Source organism: Dromaius novaehollandiae, unplaced genomic scaffold (assembly GCF_036370855.1).
Source record: "Dromaius novaehollandiae isolate bDroNov1 unplaced genomic scaffold, bDroNov1.hap1 HAP1_SCAFFOLD_30, whole genome shotgun sequence".
NCBI classification, from domain to species: Eukaryota; Metazoa; Chordata; class Aves; order Casuariiformes; family Dromaiidae; genus Dromaius; species Dromaius novaehollandiae.
In genome coordinates, this window is record NW_026991333.1 from 4,178,780 (window position 1) to 4,193,913 (window position 15,134).

Here is a 15,134-nt window from a genome sequence, read left to right on the forward strand (position 1 = left end):
GCTGCCTCTCATCTCGCTAGTTGCAGCTCTGAGCTTGAGCTTGCCTCCTCTTTCAGGAGTCTCCTTGTCTCTTTAGACAACAACTGAATTGTGGTGTTCTCTCTCCTTTCCTGTCTAGCTGTCAAAAATATTTCTAGCAAGGTTATTCCTTGTGGAAAGTGGATCTCAGTGGAGGCAGCTTGGACTTAGCATGCAGTTAAGGAGTGTATCTTATTTTTCATTCAAATGTATCATGTTTTGTTGTTTTGATCACAGTTCAGAATTATCCTCCTATGTCTCTTTGCAGCTAGTTCTCGAAGGAAAGCAGGTGCGAATTGGTGCATAGAGGCTGTAACACTCTGCTACAGACTCCAGTGGAAAAAGGGTTGATGTTAGCAAGAGTGATGTAGGTCCCCAGTGGCTGAAGAGAGAAATGGCAGGGCTGGGAAGGGGAGGAGGAAGGCTGTTTGTACATGTCTGCTGTCAAAAATCCTGCTTTTCTCACACATCAGGATTCATTGGGAGACCCTCTGAGTCGCTATGAATTGGAGAATGTAGATATCACTTGTTCGGTAAGTTGAAAAGTAAAGAAAACTTTGAAAGCCGGAATATTTTGTCTTTTTTTAGGTGCTCATTTATATCTTCCTCTTGTAAAGACACTCCTGAAACCTCTCCAATTAGCCACTCCAGATCTGAAGAACTGAGGGAAATTATGGGGATAGACGTGGCTCCCTAGGGCTTTTTGCATTGCAGTGACCCTTCAGCAGGGGTATTTGGTGCTGAGTCCCTGAATCAGATTCTGAGGGGAGAGTGAAGCAACCTCTCATGAAGTTGAATTCAGAAGCAAATCCCAAAGTTTCTTGGAGTATTAATGGGTCCCCCTGAGGGCCATTCCTCACAGAGCCTCCCCAGGGGCTGATGAGAGCAGAGGCAGTTGTTACAGGTAGGTAGAGAAAATGTGCGAGTAGCTCTGATGCCTAGAAAACCTGGATGTGTTTTATCATACCACATGGCCAAGCACTGACACCCAGCCCCTGAGTAGGGTGATGGTTTCCCTCACGCTTTGCTCAGGGCTCTTTGTGGAGGCAGTGTGAGGGTGGGGGTGTGCCACACTGAGTGAGGGACAGTGAGATGGCACCATGCAGCGCCCCGCCCCCCCCCCCCCCCCCCCCCCCAGCAGGAGGAGGAAACAAGGCCCCGGACTACAAGGAAATGGTGTCTTCTGGCAGGCCTCAGTGGCAGGTACAGCAGCCATAGCCAAGAGGACAAAGATCTCAGTCCTGTCGGAAGCTTTCAGCCTTGGCAGTGCCCCGGCCATCTCCACCCCAGGCTGTCCTACACTGTCCCACACCCGCGCCTGCTCCACTGCAGCCTGTAGACACCCAGCCTGCTTCCCCTCCTTGCTCTCACCCAGGGATCTGCCCACCTTTACTGATGTCTCTCCACCCTCCTTAGCTTTTCCTTCAAACACAAAGCCAGGGTCTCACCACAGACTCCCTCTGCCTGACCTCTTGCACCACAGCACTACCCTTCAAGGGGCATTTCTTTCCCTAACATCCATTCTGAACCTCTCAAGCTGAAGACTGTGGCTTTTTCCCTTCTAGTGCTGCTTTCCACTACCAAGAAAAGGGCCACCATTTCTTAAATCACCCTTCAAGCACCTATAGCCTCCACCAGGATAATGTAGCCCAGGTCCCTCAGCCTCCCTGTACAGCTCATGTGCTGCAGGACCCATATCTGCTCTTGGCAGACCTCCTCTACACCCTCTCCAGGTCCTCCCCATTCCTCTAGCACTGGCTGTACCACACGTGGACACACTGTTCTCCAGATGTGGCCACCCCAGTGCTGAGTGGAGGGATAAAAACAGTCCTTGTCTGGGGGGCCACACGCTTCATAATGCAGCCCCACATGCAGCTGGCTGGATCTGTGGTGAGCATGCACCACAGGCTCATATGGCATCCCTCATGATGTCCAGGCCCTTCTCCTCAGGGTCACTCCCTCAAGGCAGGACCTGCCACTTCTCCTTGCACAACTTCAGGAGGTTTCTGTTGGCCTCATCTCCAAGCTTCTCAAAGTCCCTCTCGACTCAAGCTCCTTTGTGTCAGCTGTGAATGTGTGCGTGCAGATGCCTCATCCTGTCTTGCCATGCCTCTGACAGGATAACAGCATCACTAACTTCAGGACACTACAGAGAATAAAAACTGTACTGTTTTAAAGGAACTGCCAGAAACAGTTGAAATGAGCATGGCAACCATCTCAGAGAAGCCAAGCGCAGGTACAAAGCAAGCAAAGCCATGGTCAATGGGTATAGGGTAAACAGAGGTGTACTGATTGCATGGGAGGAGCTAAAGATGATAGAAGAAAAGGCCTTGTAAGGTGGAAAGGAGGGGAAAATGCAATAAAGGGTGAAGCCAATGAAAAGTCAGGGCCACCTGGGGGTACCTGCCAAGCAGTCCTGAATCTGAACTGCTCTGACCAGAGCACAGCAAGAAACATGCAGTTAATCTAATCTTATTTTTGTCTGACATACTTCAATAGCCATGGGGAAGCGGAATGTTTTCCCTAAGGTCAACAAGGGAAGACCCAGGGTGGAAGGAAATGCCAAATTATTCAGGCTGGAAGGGACCTCCGGTTGTCTCTAGACCAACGTGCTTCTCACAGCAGGCTCAGCTGTCAGCTCCAAGCAGGTTGCTGAGGGCTTTAGTCATTTAGGACTTGAAAACCTCTGAGGATGGAGGTGGCACAACCTCTCTGGGCAACCTGTCCCAGTGCTTCACTGTTTGGATGGGTAAAACGTTTTTGCTTATCCCCAGCCTGAACCTCTCCTGTTTCAACTAATGCCTCATCCTGGGCCTCCTCCTCCCATGGTGCACAATGGTGAAGAGGTTTGCTTCATCTTCTTGATCACCTCCTGGTAGGTATGGGCAGGCAAACCCTAGGTCTTCCCAAAGCCTCCTCTTTTCCAGGCTGAACAAACCCAGCTCCCTCAGCCTCCCACACTGACAAAGTCAAGTGTACAAAAGTGTTCCTAGGTTGTTTAATGGATCTCCCAATCCTTCTGGATTTTACAGGATCTGCAGTATACCTTAGGCCTGTTAGAGTGCAATCAGCCTCATGCCATGACATTCTGCATACGTCACACCCATTTGACATCATGTTGTGGTTACAGGTGGTGTAGATGGTGAGGAGGACAAGCAGTCATCCATAATTAAAAAGAGGTAACCTCGCAGCACGAGGAGGGGCAGGCTCTGGGGATGGTATGAGTGGTGCTAAAACACATGCAGAAAAGGAATTCAGGAGTGCAGGAGTCACAGTAGCTATCACCAGAGATGCCAGAATCACCCATCCCTTTCAGTTGGAAGCGACCTTAGGAGGTCTCTAGTCCAACCTCCTGCTCCCATTGGGATCAACACTGAAGTCACACTAGAGTTCCTCTGGGCTTTTTCCAACAGCATCCTGAAAGCCTCCAAGAACAGAGAGGCCATAACCTCTTCAAATGCTTCATTATCCTCACTGATTTTTCTCCCTGCTATCCAATCTTAGCTTTTAACCACTTCCTCTCATTCTTCTGCCATGAATCCCTATAAAAGCCTGGTTCACTATGGGTGGCCACCTTGAGTTGGGAATCTGCTAAGAGTCACCCCAAAAGCCTTCCCTTCTCCAGGCTGAACAAGCCCTGTTCCCTCAGCCTCTCCTCCCAGGGCAAGTGCTCCAGTCCCCAAGCACCTTGGGGTCTGGCCACTGAAATCACTCAGAGTGAGCAACAGCATTCTTCTGCACGGGGCCCCAACTGGATGCAGGATCTAGATGTGCTCTAAGAAGCCTGAGTAGAGGGGGATAGTCACTTCCACTGATCTCCTGGCTTTGTTCTGGGTCATGCAGGCCAGGATGCCGTGGCCTCCATGTCTGCCAAGGAATGCTGCTGGCTCATGTTCAGTTCGCTGCCCACAAAGACTCCCAGGTCCTTCTCCTCAGAGCTCCTGCCCAGCCAGGGACTCCCCAGTGTGTATCGCTCCAGGGTGTTGGTCTCTCCGAGGTGCAGGGCCTGGCATTTGTCCTTCTGAATTTAACAAGGTTCCTGACAGCCCATTCCTCCTCCCAGCTGAGCTCCCTCTGAATGGCAGCCCTCAAGCATGTGACTGTTGTCCCAATCCAATATCGGGAAGGTTTCGTTATGATCCCAAGGACGAGATTAAGACCCTAAAACCGGTCAAATGTCGTACAACCTTTTACCTTTATGTTCAACAGAGTGGGGAGAAAAGGTGGGGAAAGGCAAAGAGGAGAGGGGAACAAGGGTAAGGGGAAAAGACAGAGAAAGTTGGAAAAGGAGAAAAGAAACTAGCTACCGCCACTCCGAGTCCGATGGTGTTCTGCTGACTCCGCCCGACATCTTCCGTCGCCCCAAGCAAGCCCCCCCTCCCCATTCACCCAGTCTGCAGTTTTTATAGGTTCTTGCCCCACCTCTGGGAGGTGCTTCCTCGCTTCCCATGCAGATTAACTGTCATGCGCAGTCCGCCCTCTCGGAACCTTCCAGAAATGGGCTGGGGCATCTGGGGGGTCTCCTGCTCATGCGCAGATGGCAAATGTGTACGTGCAGTTCGTGCCAGACATGCTGTTTCCCTAGAGGCGACCTTCTGCCCTTTTTGCACCCTTTTTCCCCCATGCAGGTGCACGAGGCTGTTTACCTCGCGGACGGCTCCCGGGGACGCCGGTGCAGCATTGCCCGACGCGCCTTGGCAGTAGCAGCTCTGCAGCAGCAGCAGTAATGTTGAGACAAAATTGCATTTAGTACCAGTTCTCTACACAAGCTCTCGGTGGGGATGAGGGTGGGGGTCTGAGCCCCCAAAGCCCAGCAGTCTTGCCCTCACCAATGCACGTCCCTGCGGGCTGGTGTCGAGGTGGCCGTGTCTAGACAGCCCTGGGTGGGGCTGAGGCCTCTGCAACCCCCAGGTCCCCCTCGGGCTCCAGCAGCCCCACAGCGGTGCTGCCAGAGAGGAGCAGTGAGGTCAGAGAAGAGCAGCCGTGTCACAGCAGCCTGGGGCAGGGCAAGGCAGGGCGGGGTGGGGCGACCTCACAGTGGGGCAGAGCAGCATCCTTGGCATTCGGGACACCGAGCTGCCTGCGGCCCCTGGGAGAAGGGCTCTCTCAGGCTGAGGGGGTGAAGCGCCTTTGGCCCAGAGGAGCTGCCGGCCCCTCGGCCTGCAGTGCATGCCTGTGCCCATGGAGCTGGAGGACTTGCAGCTCTGCTTGCGGCGGCACCAGGATGAACGCCGGGACCTGCTGGAGAAGCTGCTGGAGCAGGAGCAGGCTTGTGGCGTCCTGCGAGCAGCTAGCAGCGCGTTGGAAGAAGGGATGGACAGGTGGGCATGGCTCCATCCTGCTCGGGGCTGAGACTCGGGTCCCGGAGGCTGTCTGCAGCCCCTGCACGCCTTGGCCCTCGATGGGGGCCCTGCGGGGCTGGGTGGAGGTGGGGGCGGGCCCTGCCACCCGTCCCGGAGGGGTCTGGGTGCTACCCGCCTGCCTGGGTGCCTGATCTCTGCCCTGGGGGTCTGCACTCAGCAGCCTCCCCTCTCCTCAACCCTGCAGGCTGCAGCGCTCCTGGGAGGGGGCTGAGGAGCCCGACGTGGGGCTGAGGGAAGAGCTCAGCACCCTCTTGAGCTGCCTGAAGGAGAGCGAGCAGGAGACAGCTGCAATGCAGGAGCAGCTCCGGGGCTTGGTAGGTGCTGGGGATGCCCGGGCGTGTGCACGGGGGGCTCCAAGGCCTGCTCCCCAGCACTGTCCCCATCCCTGCAGGAGCAGGAGAAAGAGGAGCTCCGCACCACCCTGCAGGAGCTCACCACCGAGGTACCGAGAGCCCCGTGCCAACACCCCCTCGGACACCCCTCTGGCTGCCCCACGACCCCCTCGCGCTTGGCCCTCACCCCCGGTTCATCTCCACAGCGCCTGGCCTTGGCAGCACAGCATGCCCAGAGCTCCCAGCAGCTGGAGAGGACCAAAGAAGTCCTCCCGCAGCTCCAGGTGAGGCAGATGCTCCTCTGTCCAGCTGGCTCCCCCAGGGACCCTCAGAGGGGTGGGGGGGACTGCGTGGTTTGGGGACGCCCAGTCTCAGCCAGGGCCCTGGGCCTAGAGCCCACACTGGTCCCTGGGGGTCCTCCAGCTCCCCCCACCGAGATGCTCCCACTGCCTCTTCTCTCCCAGGCAGAGCTGACGGAGGTGAAGGCCGAGGGAGACGCGGCCCGGAAGGAGCTCCACCAGGTCTGTAACCCCCGTGAAAACACTGCTTAGGTGGGCAGAGCTGCTGGGTGTGGTGCCAGCCCCCAAGGACGCCTGTGTCCCTGCCTCCCTGGCCCCGGCTGGCCTCGCAGCGCCCTGCAGACTGACTGGGCATCGCCAGTCCCACCTGGGCTCTTTGCAACGTGGCCCGGTTGCTTTGCAGGAGAAGCAGTCAGCAGCCAAGCTGGCAGAGGCCCTGCGGGAGCAGGCTGAGATCGAGAAGGTACGAGGCGTAGGAAGCAAGGCAGGATGAGGTCTTTGTGTGGGGAAAGTCCCCTCACGGTGGGCTTGGCGTGGACTACTGAGCAGGGCCCTTCCTTCATCCAGGTGCTGAGGAAAGAACGCGAGTGCCTCCGGGAGAGACGCGAGGGCCTCCAAGGGCAGACAGTGGGGTGAGTGGGGACAGGCCCCCGCGCCCAACCTGTGGGGCAGGGTTCTGTGCAGCTCCCAGGTCTCTGTGTCCCCAGTCCCAGCTTGGGAAGGGCTGTGCCAATCCCGGACAACAGAGCCCCTGATCTCATCCTCCTCCTCCGACATCTAAGCTGCTCCCAACCCCACTAGAATGCCTCTGGAGCACTCCCAACAGCCTCTGCGTGGCTTCAGACCTTCCCTGAACAGCGGTTGACCACTCACGCAAGCTCTAAAATCCTCTGCTGAGTGCTGAACAGCTCTGGGCAGCCCTAAGGGGCTCTGCAACAGCTTTCAGCCTCCCTTCGAGTCCTCCAAACCTTCTCGGAAGGGCCCAGTGCCTTTTCCAAAGTACCTGATGGAAAGAAAAACAAACAAACAACCCGCACACTGGTTGGCTCTGTGAAGCAGCTCTGAACAGCTCTGAAGAGCTCCAAGCCTCTCCTAAATGCCCTCCGAGCCTGACGTGGGAAGGGAGTGGAGGGAAGGGTGTTTTTGATGCTGGGAGCCTGGGGTGCCTTGCCTCAGCCCCAGCAGAGCCTGTCCAGCACCCCGGGTCCCTGTTGCCCGTCTGGTGGTCCCAGTGCCGGCCGAGCTCGCTCCTCACACCCCAACTGCCTGTGGTGCCCACAACAGGGGGAAGACGGAGCAGGCGGCCAGGCTGTCCACGTCACTTATGCGGGAGATGGTGGCTGTGAAGCTGGTAGGACGGACAAGCCCGACGTGGGCCTTGGGGAAGAAAGGGTGTGCAGGGCACCCGTTGGCTTTGGGGGCACTGGTCTCAGTGGGGATGAGGGTGGGGGTCTGAGCCCCCAAGGCCCAGCAGTCTTGCCCACACCGACACATGTCCTGCTGTGCCTTGACCTGCAGGAGGAGCAGCTGGTGGCAAAGAGGCAGGGCATCACTTTTTGGCTGCAGTGAGTTGCCGCGTGGGGCTCGGCGTGCCAGGGCTGGTGTGCGGGGGGTGGGATGCCCAGGCTGGCGGTCCCAAGGCATCCATCAGCTTCTCCCTTCTCAACACGGACACAGCTCAGGATCCCTTCTCCCGGGGTTGCGGAGGTGCTGGTTGTTTCTGGGCTCAGCAGGGAGATGAAGAGCAGAGCCGAGATGCTTGGGCCCTTAAGCTGAGGCCCAGGAACGGGGCAGGGGGGTGGTGTGCCCAGCATGATGCAGGGTGCCAGTTGCTGGCCTGGTGGCATCTGCAGGTGATGTCTGGAAACAGATGAGACAGATTTCTCCCCTCCGCTGTCTTAACCCTCTCCTGGCCTGCAGGAAGCTGTTTGTGCTCCTTGCCTGCCTGCAGCTCGTGTTGCTCTGCCTGGTCCTGCTCACGAGGGACAGCATCAGCCGGGACCTGCCCTGCAGGCTGGCGTCCACCTTTGGGAGCTGCCCAGCGTGGCCACCACCCTTCTGATACCCCTGGCCTTGCACTGCGTGGGGTGGAAAGTGACAGGGACACTGGGCGCCGTGCAGACCGGCAAATGTCCAACCCTGCAGCACCACCCTTCTCCCGGGGCACCGCTGCACACATCTGGAATGGCATGTGCAGGCACACTGCACATCCAGCTGTGACTCCACCTCGCTCTGGAGGACGTTTGCCTGCCAAATACTTGCCACCGAGCTCACCCTGCCTTTAACAATAAAAAGCACAGCTGAGAACCCTGACTCCTCCACCTGTGATTTTTCCTTGGAAAGAGACTGACTTGGTCATGGAATTTCAGCTGCCTGATGTAGGACTGACAGGGGGTGCCAGGGGGATGCTCTGCTTGTCCAAACTCCTGTTTTCAACTGTAGCTTAAAAGCTGCCATTCCATCTTAACATGTCTGGCGATGGATTGAGCTGCCTCTAGCAAAGACTTACGCTGGCTGGGAAACACTGTAACACCCTGCTCTGCTCTTACTGGGAAACCAAATGTGAGCTGGAGTTAACTGGAAGTGGGCTGAACCAGCGATGTTTTGTGCAGTGACTTCCAGCTCTTCTTGTCCTATGCATTAATCCACCTCAAACACTCCATGCTTCAGAGCTTTTCCAAAAGGAAGGTATTCATCCACAACTTCCAGCTTTGAAACCAGACTTCAGAAAGGAGATGATGTCTCATAAATGCAGTGTGTAAAGCTGAGTACACTATTTTTTGCTGCAAAGAAATGAAAAGTGGAAAGGCGAAACCTGTTAATAATTCCGTATCCTGAACCCCACGGAAAGGGCAGAGGCCCTCAGGGCCTTCTTTGCCTGAGGTTTTCCTAGTCCACTTTTCCCTTCGGAGGCCTAGAGAGAGCGGAGGGGGGTGAGAGTGTGTACTATCTCCTGTCCTAGTCATCCCCCACCCCCCACCCCCATTAACTGTCGGTGGGATTTCAGCAAAAAGAGGTGCAGAGAGAGAGGGACTGAGGGAGGAGTTAGTGATGGGAGGAAGAGAGAAGTGGCCGCAAGGGGCTGGGTGAGCCTGGGGCCAGAGGGGAGCGTTTGGAGGAAACACTGCTGCGGGAGCTACGGACGGCACTGAAGAGCGAGGCTGTGGGGCAGCAGAGATGCCAGGAGGAGCAGAGGCCAGGATCACCTCCTCTCTGTTTCCAGGTGTGAGTCCTAAAGGGGCCTGAGGGGATGCCTCTGAAGGGACGGCGTGAGGGGGACCATCTCCACAGGGACACTGTGCTCATCCGGGGCATGTCAGCTGCATGATCACATCAGGGGTCATGTCTATTGCCTTGGTGTCCTTGTACACTGTTTCTGTGTAGATCTGCATTGCACAGCTTCATTGTTTTGGTTTCTTGGCCTGTGCATAACGTTATCTTCTGGCAAGACGGGTCTACCCCGGTACTGAGCAAGGGGCAAATCTCTGCAGGAATCTCAGTAGCAAATATCAAATTCCATCTTGACCTCGCAGCTGTGAGCCACATTGGTGGATGTGTGGCTTGTACCCTAATCATGTGCCTTACGTCACAGCTAAGTCTCTCTGGTGCTAGTGAGATAGACAGTTTCTTGTGTGAACTCATGCCCATCATTAATCACTCCTGTGATGATCCTACAGTGATCCTGCTGCTGAGTTCCTTGATCTCTTTTATAGAAGCTCTTTTCCCATTTCTACTGAGCCTGGCCTCTTCTGTCTGCATCATCACCACCATCCTGAGAATCCCTTGCAATGCGGGGAGACCAAAAGCCTTTTGCACTTGCTCAGCTCATCTTACCAGATACCAGCAGAATGAGAAAGGGGAAGAAAATAGTCTCTATTACACAACTTCCCCACTTCTTTCCTTTGGGCAAGACATCGACAGCAGTAGCTACAGCATGGCAGGACCCAGAAACTCCTTGGCAGAGAAGCTCTTCACCTCTGCAGAAAAGGCAGCTCCCGACAGAGGAGGTTGCTGCAGGGGCTGAGCAGGCTGGAAGGGAGGGGAAAGTCCTCTCCTGCACTGACCCATTAGCAAGAAGACTGTGGGGAGGAGGAAAGAGCTGTGGGAAAAGGCTTTGCTAATGCCCTGCAGGAAGGACAGCCACCTCCCAGGCGGCATCAGCGCGCAGCCAGCAGGTCGAGGGCAGTGGGGCTGCCCCTCTGCTCTGCACTGGTGAGACCATGCCGGGAGGGCTGGCCCCCAGCAGGGGCTGCCCAGGGCTCTGGGACAGGCAGGGACACCCGGGAGCGACTGCAGCAGAGGTGCCCAGCACAGGACGGGGCTGGAGCCCATGGCCCATGCTGGGCAGGCTGCAGGCACTTCCCTGGTGCAGGAGCAGCCGTTCCCTCGGCCAGGCGAGATGGTCCGTGGGAAGGGTCTCCAGGAGAGCAGCCCCCAGCACCACAGCCCCTTCCCCAAGGAGGCACCCTTCAGCCCCCAGCATCCCACCATGCAGTAGAGCCAGGCAGGGCCCCTGCGGGTGGGGACCGAGCCAGGCATGCTGTCACCATGGCCTCCTCGTGTCAGCAGTGACCTCAGCACCGCTGTTCCAGAGGCATTAAGAGGCTGGTGGTGGGAGAGGGCCCAGGATCGAGCTCTCCACTCCTGCCTGCCAGCAGAGCTCCAGCCATGAACCAGGCAAAGCGGCTGTGGGAGAGGAGAAAGGCAGGCACAACCATCTGGGACCAACACGCTACCCTTTTCCAGACCAGTGCAGCCACCCCAGAGCCCCTGGAGCTGGACCCCCCTGAGAAGGAGGAGGAGCCCATGGAGCTGGACCCCCCTGAGAGGCAGCCCATCCCGTACCCGGTTGCCCTCCCCCAGGGACCAAAGAGGAGGAGGAGGCCCTAGCCTGGCAGGAGGCCCCCTGCTCCCCATCAGCTGGGGCATGGCCCCCCCAGCAAGACCAGGCTGCTGCTGGCACCTGGCCAGGGAGAGCTGAGCCAAAGGTGCCGGGGGAGGCCAAGGGTCGCCGGGCCGCGCATTGCCTCCTGGCCTGCACCTGGCTGCCAGGCAGTAGGATCTTCCCAGCAGGGACAGGGCCAAGTATTGTATTTTTTAATGTGGTCTGCTGGTGATGGGTGACACCCATCCCGACGCCTCACTAGAAAGGCCCCCGGGTCTCCGGCCAGGCTCAGAAAATCACTGCCCGCGGGGCAGCGGGACACGATGGAGGGAGGAGCAGCCTGGGATGGTGCAGAACTTGATACAGGATGTTCAGGGGAGGAACCAAGGGCAGGGAGAGGGAGGCATCAGGGTGGTTTGGGGAGGAACAGGTGAGGGAAAGCAGAAGGAAAAGTGGCTAAAAGGGGCCAGTCGCATGTGGACAGGCAGCTGCTTACACACTGGTCTTTCCCCGCCCTGCCCCTGACAGCGCAGCCCGGCCTGTCTCCTCCTCCAGCCCCGCTCCTGACCGTGCTCCTGGCCCAGGGGCTCCCCAGCCCGTGTGCACGGGCCGTGCGGAGGAGGTCTAAGGGCAGCAGCAGGAGCTGCACCACAAGCCACAGGGATTTGGGGATCCCGCTCCCGAGGAGCCCCTGGGGGGAAGACCAGGCACATGAAGAGCCTCAGCTCTGCCCTGAAGAGCCGGGTCAGCGCCAGAGCCGCTGGGAGGAGCCGGGTCCAGCCTGCGGCGCCCAGCGAGGGCCCTCGGCCGCCCCTTCCTGCCGGCAGCCACTGGGCGCAGGGCCCAGGTGTGGGCCCCACTCCCCCAAGCCCCCAGACCGCCGGGGCAGCAGCGCCGGGGGCCGTGGAGGGCCCAGCTCCCCGACGCTCCCGGCCCCACACACCACCCCACCACGGCTGCCCCAGCCAGGCCCAACTGCCCCAGGGCGGGGACACCTCCCCCAGGGCCAGGGGCAGCCCCGCCCAGCGTTGCCTGGCAACGGTGCTGGCTGCAGGTCACGTGGTCTCCTCCTGCCCCTATCCCCCCTGGGGGCCGCCTAGCAACAGCAACAGCTGCAGGTCACGTGGCCTCCTCCTGCCCCTCCCCCCGGGTGCTGCCTAGCAACAGCAGCCCTTGGGCCCCCAGGGCTGCCCTGGCCTCCTCTGCTCCTCCCCTCCCTCCTTCCCTTCTTCTCTTCCTCCTTCCCTTTTCCTTCCCTCCCTCTGTTTTCCGAAAAGCAGATTCATTGCCCGGTGTGCAATAAGCCAATAATTACACACTCAGGAGAGACATGTGCTTATTTGTTTCAGAGTTGCGCAAGCCTGGGTGCTCGGTGGTTTCCCACAAATCCAGCATACCCTGGCCTGCTTTCCAAGTAGCAATTATGCAAACAAATTGCAAGGGTTGCAACTTTCCCTTTTACACTGATTGCTTAGTGATTTACATACAATTATATTGCTTATGCACCATTTTACTACTGTGCATGCTCAGGGAAGGGGTCCTCGCCCAGGCGCGGGTCTTTTTGAGCTTTGGGCATGATTTTTTGTATTCTAATGAGGACAGTTCAGTTAGGGATACATGGACATTGAATTCTTTCGCCAAAGTGTCAATATTAACATAGAAAATAAGACATTTTGATTTAGTGTTTCTTCAGGGCTTTAGCAGTTCTAGGATGTCCTTCATTAAAGAAGGCTTCTTCTCAGAAAACAGAGGAGAGTGGCCACTGCCTTCTCACCAGGGAGAGTCACTGAAGCGCGGTCGGGGCTGATGGTCTCGATCCAGCTGCCTTCCATCTCGCTTGCCCCCTTGCCCTTGTCTCTCCTGTCCATCCAGGGACAAAGGACGCTCTTGGCGTCTCGTCACCCAAAACTCTCCAAGGTGCTCCTCTCCTCTGCCTGTCGGCGAGGGGCCCCAACGTGGCCCTGCTGCCTCTTGTCCCCGCTCCTGGTTGTGGAGCGGCTCCGCAGGGCAGCGGTGGGGAGCGCGTGAGCAGTGCCCAGCAGCTCCGGGGCCTCGCAGGCAAGTGAGGGCTCTGCCGTGGCACCAGGCAGACCTGCCCGTGATGCAGCAGCACGTGCCACTGCGACCTCAGCGGGTGTCATCTGGGGCTCAGTAGGTCATCGCCATGGAGATGGCAGAGGCAGGGAGACAGCAGAGCGATTTCCCCTCCTGTCCTGCAAAGCAGTCCCCTCCCTTCCCCCCAGTTCTGTTCAAGAACTGTCTGAGAAATTGATCAGGAACATCTGCTGACAGTGCCAAAGGCAGTGACCTCTCTCCAAGGGGGCCTTTCCATGCTCACTCATTCACAGTGAGCATGCTCCACTGACTCATATGACAACACACACGCCCTTCTCCTCAGGCCACTCCTGAGGCAGTCAGGCCCCAGCCTGTCCTGATGCACAGGGTTCTTCTTTCCCATGGGCAGGAGTTGCCACTTGTCTTTGCACAACTTCATGAGGTTCCTGTTGGCTGAATCCCCAGGTTGCTCAGGGTCCCCCGCACTGAAGCTCATTGTGTCAGCTGTTAATGTGTGTGTGTAGATGGCTCACACTGACTTGTGGTGCCTCTAGCAAGATAACAATAGGGAGAATTGCAAGTTACTTCAAGTACTAAAAGAGGAGGCCCTAGTTTCATGGAATTGCTGAGCTAGGTAGGAATGACCCTGGCAACCCTCTCAGAAATGGCAGATGAGGGTACAAAGCAAGCACAGCCAGGGCCTTTGGGGAAAGGGTAGCTCAAGGTGGGCTCTTTCTCTGTGCAGGTATGAAGATGGTAAGAGGGTCAAACATGGAAGGGGTAAAGGAGAGAAAACCCCAATAAAAGGTGAAGCAAAGGAGTGATCAGGGCTGTTCAGGGGTACCTGCCAAGCAGCCCTGCAGCTGGACATCTCTGACTGCAGCTGGACAGGAAAGCTAGTTGATTGGCTCATACTTGTGCCTGAGTTGCTTCCATGGTCAAGGAGCCCTGAGGGCTTTCCCTCACATCAACAAGAGTAGAGCAGGAGGAATCTTTCCAGGTGGATGGGACCTGAGGCAGCCTGTAGCCCAGCCTTGTGCTCACAGCAGGATCAGCTTTGGAGTTGGAGCAGGTTGCCGAGGGCTTGATACAGGCTTGAAAACCTTCAAGGCTGCAGATAGCAGAGCTTCTCTGGGCAACATGTTCCAGTGCTTGCCTGTCTTCTCAGCAGAAAAGTTTTTGCTTCCCTCCAGCGTGCTCCTCTCTGGTTTTAACCTATGGCTGTGGTCTCTCCTCCTCCATCATGCACCATTATGAAGAGCCTGGCTTTGTCTTCTTGAGGATCTCCTTGTACGGGGGGGGGGGTTTGTCTTGGGGGGCTAAAAAGCGGGTGCAGTATTGTACATGTTGTCCAACGAGTGTGGAGGAGAAGGGGTTGATCACTTTGCTTGACCTCCTGGCCATGCTCCTATTCATACGGCCCAAGGTGCTGTTCGCTGCCTTTGCTGCCTGGCCACACAGCTGTCTCATATTTGGCCTTCTGTCTGCCAAAATCTTCATGTCTTTTTCCACAGAGCTGCTCCATGGCCCCACAGTGCCCAGCCTGTATGTCTGCAGGGAGTTGGTCTGTCCTAGGTGCAGGAGCGTGGCATTTGTCCTTGCAGAATTTCACGAGACTCCTGGCAGCCTATTGCTCCTGCCTGTCTAGGTCCCTCTCAGTGGCAGCCCTCAAGATGGAGACTGGTGCCCACTCAGTTTGGGGTCATCCACAACCATGATGAAAGTTGGCCCCTGCAGCTCATTCCTAAAGGTGTAAAACAGGAGAGGTCCCAGGAGAGGTCCTGTGGTGCTCCATTCCTCTTTAGGCCTCCAGGAACAACGCTACCCATTCACTGCTACCCTCTGAGCCCCATCATCCCACTATGATGGCAGTTCTTTGTCCATTTGCTTGTCTAGCCACTCAGACCATAGAGGCCTAGTTTGTGTGCAAGTATACTGTGGGAGAAAGTGTCAGAAGCCTTCTGAAAGTTGAGGTAACTGATGTTCACTGCTCTCTGTTCATCCACAAATACAGTTCTTTTAACATAGAAAGCCATTACGTTGGTGAGGCATGATGTCTCCTCAGGAAATCTGTGCTGACTGTTCCCAGGCACCTCATTCTCCTTCCTTTACCTGGAAACGTGATCAGAGGGGGCTAGTTTCATGTCACTCTCCTCATCAAAGTAAGGCTGTACCCCGACCA

General features: G+C 56.9%; 1 protein-coding gene and 1 long non-coding RNA gene across 2 annotated transcripts in view; both read left to right on the plus strand.

The window, feature by feature from the left end:
* The window catches only part of LOC135325871 (PIN2/TERF1-interacting telomerase inhibitor 1-like), a 266,502-nt gene that overhangs the window by 94,458 nt on the left and 156,910 nt on the right, over positions 1–15,134 (plus strand). The window lies entirely within an intron of this gene.
* On the plus strand, positions 6,272–7,496 carry LOC135325842 (uncharacterized). Its single transcript, XR_010386588.1, has 3 exons — positions 6,272–6,475; positions 6,580–6,644; positions 7,297–7,496. It is a non-coding gene; the product is annotated as an uncharacterized LOC135325842 (long non-coding RNA).